The following is a 7,377-nucleotide window of genomic DNA, read 5'->3' as shown; positions in this document are numbered from 1 at the left end:
ACCACACTAGAGCCTTCCTAAGTACTCCCAACAATAATATTTTGGGAACTTTAATTTTTTGTCTCGGATGGCTCCAGGCCACTGAGGTCCGGGCTCTCCCCCAACGCTAATGCCCACAGCAAGTCAGCAGAGCCGCGCGGCCTGACCTGGAGCTTTCAGGAATTGCCTGTCCACCCCCTCCCGCAGGTGTCAGGTGGACACTGGTGGAGTCTGCAGCACCTGGTGACCTCTCCAGACTTGCTGTCAGAGTCCCGTGGAGGCCGTGCTGAACAGATGGCTCGGCCCCACCCCAGAGTCGCAGACGCAGTAGGTCGTGCTGGGGCCTAAAGTTTGCCTTTTATCAAGTGCCCAGGTGCTGCTGCGGCTGCGGCTCCTGGGACCTCACTTGGAGAACCACTAGTGTGTTTCTCTTTCTTTCCAAAGCTGCAGTGCGAACTCACAGCTGGAAAGCTGATTTGCAGAGGCTCAAGAAGAGACCATCTGTCCCCAGTTTGCACTTAAATAGGGAAGGGTAAGAAAGGCCACTCTGGCTGGTTCCCAGCCTTGGGTGAAGCAGGGATGTCTTGGGGGTTGAGTGTCTGCCTGGTACCTGACAACTTCCTGGGAGGTTCCCCCAAGACGACTCTGCTTGGAGAGGTTTATTCTGGATTCTCTGTGGCTGCCTGAACTCACGGGCCCAACTGGGAGAAAGTTCTTCGAGTTTTGGGTGTCTGAGCCCAGTCTGGTGAGAGGAGGGAGGCTGAGGCCTGCGCCTTGGCCCCCTATACCGTCCAGGCTGCTTGAGAGGACGTCGGTGGGCTGTGGGATCGGTGGGCTGCGCAGAAGGCTGTGAGTGAACGAGGGTTGGAAGCAAGTGCGAGTCCAGGCAGCCTGAGACCCGGGCCTGGAGGCGCAGGGGCAAGGGGCCTGCCTGGTGCGTGCAATAAGGAGGGAGCTGAGCAGAGCGTGGGGAGGTGAGGGTGGGGCGGGCTTCTGAGCTTGGGAGGGCAGGGGTGACTTGACTCGGGCCCCATCCTGGCACAGTGCCCTTGGAAGCACTGTGCAGCCCCAGGGCACACGTGGGGTTGACCTCAGGGCTGCTGGCCTGGTGCCGCCACCGTGGTGCACCTGTCTCCCAGGCTCTGGCTGGGCCCAGCCGATGCATTACCATGGCAGCCCTCCACACTTCCTGCTGAGCCCACTCGGACCTCAGAGGAGCACACTCCTGGGTTGTCCGGTGTCAGACATGGTGTCTTTGAGGTGGGCTGCAGGTCAGACCTCCCTGAGCCTGCCCATGACACCCCCTGTTTTCTCACCCAGCTTCCTGTTCCTGGAGCTCCAGGCTCCAGGATTGCCAGATAAAATACATAACTGCTGCATGAAACATATTTATGCTAATAAATTATTTGTTGTTTCTCTGGAACTCAAACTTAACTGGGTGTCCTATGTTTTATTTTCTAAATCTGGCCCCTCCATTTGGAGGCTGGTCGATGGGCCTGGTCACATCCTGGGACTCTGCTCCTTGCTCCCTGGTGGGAGCTGAGATCCCACTGAGGCACCGAGGCTGTCACTAGCCTGCTTTCAAGTTCTTTAAGCCTGACGAGCTAGAGGGTTCTGGGGCCACACCCTCCCCCTGAGAAGGTCACCTGGCCTCTTTGGGCAGCAGAATCTCCCTCAGTGGCAGGACTGTTGTGAGGATTATGTAGGAGAGTGCTCATAAAGTGCGTATTAATGTCCCCCCTGCCTCAGCCCCATCCCCACTTCTAGAACAGTGGTCCACTTTGACACCAGTGTCTGGTACCAGAACCTCGCCCTGCTGCTGGTGATCTGGGGGAACTGTGCATTGAGGTAGGGCCAGGCGAGGCTCGAAGGTGGTCTGGGCTCGTTCTGGGCTCTCTCCCCCAGGTCATGAAAGTTCGGATGACATGGAAATTTGAAAAAGGGTAGAAGATGCTCCAAAAAGATGATCCTTGGAATGTGAGAAGATTCAAACAGTGAGGGTTCTGGGCTGGAAGGAACGGAGGTGGCCCTTCTCCTACTCCAAGGTGGGACTGACCCTGGGGCACCCCTGGCAGATAATCTTTCCCGTTAGAAGACCTTGAAGAGTCCCTGGTGCCTCACGCTGTAGCCACTCCTGCCCATTGTGTTTTCAGATGGGAAAAAGCAGATAGCTTTTCTGCGTAAGAGCCGTGGCCCCTACACAGACTTAGACTTAGGGCTCCCAAGAATAGTAACCACCCCCAACACAGTGTCTTCCCTTACCACCGACCACACGCTTCAATTCCGCCTGACACCGTGAGGGGAGCAGGGGGCTTTGTCTTCAATTTACAGAGAAAGGAGTGGAGACTGGCATCAGCAGGGGACTTGCCTAAGGGGACATGATGACAAGGAATGAAGCCCAGGACCCTGACTCTAGCTTCCAGGCTCTGAGACACATCCCCACCAGCGCCGATTCAGCTGATAGAGCACAGGCTGGGTCTGCGAGTCTCCTGAGAGTCCTCCCTGAGGCCCGGCCAGGAGCTGGGGAGTGCCGAGGCCCTGGTGGGTGGGAGGTAGGGGGAGGGCGGGGAGGGCAAGGTGGGCCCACCCCGGGCCTGCTGGGCATCTTGTCCCATCCTCGAGCTAAGGACGTTCTGGAGACTTGAAGATGTTCCCTTCAACAGCTGACTGTAGGCCAGGCACGGTGGGAGACAGGATTAGGCCTGTAATCCTAGCACTCTGGGAGGCCGAGGCGGGAGGATTGCTTGAGCCCAGGAGTTCGAGACCAGCCTGAGCAAGAGCGAGACACCGTCTCTACTAAAAATAGAAAAACTAGCTGGGCTTGATGTTGGCATGTGCCTGTAGTCCCAGCTACTCGGGAGGCTGAGGCAGGAGGATCGCTTGAGCCCAGGAGTTTGAGGTTGCTGTGAGCTAGGCTGACGCCACGGCACTTTAGCCCTCACTCTAGCCCGGGTGACAGAGTGAGACGCTGTCTCAAAAAGAAAAGAAAAGGAGAAAAAAGCTGACTGTAAAGTCCTGCTGCTCCGGGCTCACGGGGCGGCTCCCCTGCAGGCACCTTCTGCCCTTCAGAACCGCAAGAGCCCCTCGTGCTCAGGGACTGTGCTTTCAGTATGGAGAGAGGAGGATTGCCAGATAAAAATACATAACTGCTGCACGAAACATATTTATGCTAATAAATTATTTGTTGTTTCTCTGGAACTCAAACTTAACTGGGTGTCCTATGTTTTATTTTCTAAATCTGGCAACCCTAGCCCGAGTGGAATCCACTCTTGAAGCTGTGCTGCAGTGGAAACCTTCGAAGCCCTTTCCGCCCCAATCTGGGATTGTTCTGGAACCGGGTGGGGCTGGCTTAAAGAGGCAGGTCCAGGGCCAGAGGGTTGGAGGGAGCACAAAGGAAGAATCTGAGAGGCGAGAAGGGCCTGCCTGAGATAGTTTTTGTTCAGCACAGTAAGAAATTTCCTCCTGGCATGGGGCCACCATCACAGCTCATCCCCCATTCTGTGCGCTTCTGGCCACCAGGGCCTGGAGCAGGGACCCGAGCCCTGTTCCTCAGGGAGCCCTTTGGCTGTCTGCTCCTCAGGCCCCGCGGCTCCCCAGCTCCTCCCGGGCATGGTGCGGAGGCCTCTCACGTTCCTGAGGCCCCACTGTTGGGCCTCGGCCCTCCTGCTGGGGGACAGCACAGCTCTCAATGTCACAGGTAAGGCCGGTTCAACCAGCACAGAGTCCCACAAAGTCGCTTCTGCTCTGCTGAGCCAGCGGCTCTAAGGAAAGCAGGGTTTCTCTGAAGCTCTCGTAAGGTGGCGGTGCTGCTTTGCTGTGCACAGGGGAGATCCCGCAGTGCTTCGCACCCCTAGTGGCCTTCCACCTGCACCCTGGCACGAGCATCCCCAGCACTGACCGAAGGTACTAGAGAGAAGTCAGGGCCAGAGCCAAGAGGAGAACCGGGGGTCCGATGCCCTGGCCTATTAAAATAAGGTCTCTGTAGCTGAGGCAGAAGGAAGCAGTGCTTCCCTTTCAGAGGGAAGCTTAGACAGGCCTGGAAGTAAAGCCTGGCGTTCACTGAGCACCCACTTGCACGCTCGAAGTCTTGAGCTGTGTGACTCTGAGTTCCATACACCAACCCTGCCCGTCAGCTGTTGGGATCATCCCATTTTATACTGGAAACTGCTTTGCAGAGGTTAGGGAACAGGGCCAAGGCTGCTCAGTTGGTCAGTGGCACCAGGTCTGTCCCCCAGACCTGTGCTCTTAACCGTTGGATACACTTGGCACTACCGACATTTTGGACCTGACGCTTCATTGCAGGGGTCTGTTCTGTACGTTGCAGGATGCTTAGCAGCATCTCTGGTCTCTACCCACCAGATGCCAATAGCAATTCCCTAGTTGTGACCTCCAAAAATCCTTCGAGATATTGCCAAATGTCACTTGGAAGGCAAAATCCTCTCCGGTGGAGAACAGCTGTTCTAAGGGTATAAAATAAATCATCCAGGCATTGCTTTGTCACCGGCAGAGTCAGTCTCATGCAGAGACGGAGCAGCCAATGGCTCTTAAAGTGTGGTCCGCAGTGGACCCCCACAGGTCGAGTGGGCATGAAGGGTCGAAAGAGGGCTACCAGTGTTTTGGGTACCTCTCATGCGATTGGGGAGCGGTCCCAGGCTTTGTAGTAAAATAACATTTATTTAGAATTTATTGTGTGCTTTAGTTCAGCAGAAGGCACAAGAGCACTGACCCCATAAGCCCACCTATGTGGCCCTAAGAGGGGCCCTGGGAGCCCTGAAGGAAGGTGGTAGGGTCTGAGGAAAAACCTCCCCCAGCCCCAGTCCATTTTGTCTCCTTGACATGACAAGTGAAGGATTCCAGTGAAGAGGAGGCCAAAGGACAAGCTCTTCCTCCATTCCCACCCTGTAGGGCTTGTTGAACTGGAATTGCTGGAAATAACAGGAAAATTAGATCCAGGTTTGAGAAAACACCTCCTGAACTATGACTGGAAACTTCAATCTCTCCCTCCCCTTTGCTAGGATGGCTGAAAAACAAAGGTTAACTAAACGTTGGCACTTTCGCTGACTGCTATATAGAATTTAAGGTGTGCAGGTTATACAATTTGCTTCCCTACTACCTTTTCGTGGTCTGTTTGTAAAGGTTTTCATGTATTTCTCAGTATGTGGATAAAATGCTTTCAAAGAGTGACGAGAGTTAAGCTTTCCAATCTTGTAACTGAGCAAGTCTCTTTATTTCCTTAAGCATTTAAGTAAAACGTATTGAAAATTTCCGAGATACAATAGGGCATTTAAATATAAAAATTAGTTTGAGATAATGATTTGCTTTATTTTCTTGCTACAAATGTTTTTGAAATTTAGCATTTTTAGTTTTCTTTTAAACCACTACCAAAAAAACTCCAATCGGGTCTCCAACTGATGATTACACCATCATTGGCACAGGTTTTAATTTCTCCATGCCCCTTGTCAACACTGGGGGTGGGGGAGGAGCGGCTGGCCAGCCGGAGGAGGGGAGACCTGTGTCCCAATGTGCTGCCACATTCGAATGCAACTGTCAGTCCCTTGCGCTCCTTATTTGAGCCAACTCTGGTTTTAAGGCTGCTTTTTGTCTACACACCCTGCAGAATGGGTGCTGGGCTCTTTTCCTGCACCAGGCTCTTTCATTTGTAAGTCAGCTATTTCATAATGACCAGGACTCTCTTCTGTTAACTCCTCAAAGGATGTTGGGAGGACAACAATATGTTCTGCAGGACTGAAGAGTGTCCAGGCTGCTCAGGCGGTCCATTGTCATGGAGTTTTGGGGAGAGGCTGAGAACATCCTGTCACGAAGGGTCCACTAAAGGAATTGAATTATCTACACAAATAGTTAGTTGCGGGGTGGGTGGCAGGGACCCTAGGGGTTGTCTGGGTATTGAACTTGGGAAAAATCTTCAGATCACCCTGGGCCAGTCCCTGGCTTGACCGCGAGTGAGCAGCCCGAGGGCAGCATCTTACTACCCCGGGGTTTAGCAGAGTGCTCAGTGCATAGTAGGGGCCTGATATTTTTTCTTGAAGCTATAAACTTTAAAAATTTTACATGTGTAGGGAAACCCAAACCTAAGAGGTTTTTTGTGCAAGATCATAAAGCTAGTTTTGAGCTGAGTCATGGCTGTCAGCCTAGCCCTCGCTGCTCCATTAGCCATAGCATGTCACCCCTTCTTGGAATGTTTATTGAGCCTTTGTAGCTAAGGGCAAGGGCTGTGTGGTCTCATAAAGCCCCTTCCCATCTTTGGAATCATTTGCAATCTAGTGAGGAAGTCACGATAAATGTATAAAACTAGATAAAATATGCACTGGTACTTACTGACTTAATTTGACCTGGCTTCCAGGAATCATTAACATGGACACAGATAAACACATACAAACCTGCTCCTCCTACAGTCTTTCCGGTCTCAGTAAAGGATCCCTCCCTGCCTCCAGGGGCTTAGGCTACTGTATCTTCCTAGACTCCTTTCTTTCCCCACATTCCACCTGTCAACAAATCCTGTTGGCTCCACCATCAAACATAACCAGACGTTGACGGCTTCCCGCCACCCGTTGTGCCATCACCCCTCACCAATGGCTGTACTAGCCCACCCTGTCCCCCTGCTTCCTCCTACAGCCTTCTTGAGACTTTTCTCAACACAGCAGTCACAGCAATCCCAGAAAGGTAGGTGCACAACACTGAGCCGCTGGACCCCTCCACCACCCTGGTCTCCTGCTTACCGCTCCCTGCCACTCATGTGGCTCTGGCCACGCCTGTCCCTTTGCTGGTCTAGAGCATACCATACGGTTTCTCCCTGCCCAGGAAGATCTTTCCCTATATACCCACATGACTCCCTTCCTCACCTTCTTCAGATCTTTGCCTAAAATGCCTCCTTCCCTAGTGAGTCCCTCCCTGACCACCTCATTTTAGACTGTCTCCACCTCACTCCATTCATAGCACTCCGTCTCTTTTTCCCACATCCCTGCGCTCCATAGTACTTACCATCTGACATCCTTTTCTTGTCTTCCTCCTCCCCTCAAAATGTAAGGTCTTAGGAGGCAGGGATTTTTGCTGCAAACTTACTCCTGACACACAATTTTGTCTCAGTTTAGGATGGAGACTTGGGGTTAAGATTTGGAATTCACTTTAGCCTATATTCCAGTTTGCCTAGTTTTAAAAACAAATGCGCCACACTAACACAAAAATCTCAGGCTCCAGATGTCTCCAGGTGAGAATCATGGCCCCCCTCATCTATGAATCTGTATCCGTCAAGATTTACTTATTTTTGGTAGTTCCATTTTCAAATTAGAAATTATAATATGGACTACATCTTTTCAAACTATGTATCTTCCCTCTCCTGGCCCCTCCATTTTTTTTTTTTTTTTTTTTTTTTTTTTTTTT

The sequence above is a fragment of the Propithecus coquereli genome, unplaced genomic scaffold, assembly GCF_000956105.1.
Source record: "Propithecus coquereli isolate 6110/MARCELLA unplaced genomic scaffold, Pcoq_1.0 Scaffold268, whole genome shotgun sequence".
Classification (NCBI taxonomy): domain Eukaryota; kingdom Metazoa; phylum Chordata; class Mammalia; order Primates; family Indriidae; genus Propithecus; species Propithecus coquereli.
The sequence above is the reverse complement of the archived record's forward strand: the minus strand, read 5'-3'. Positions refer to the sequence as shown.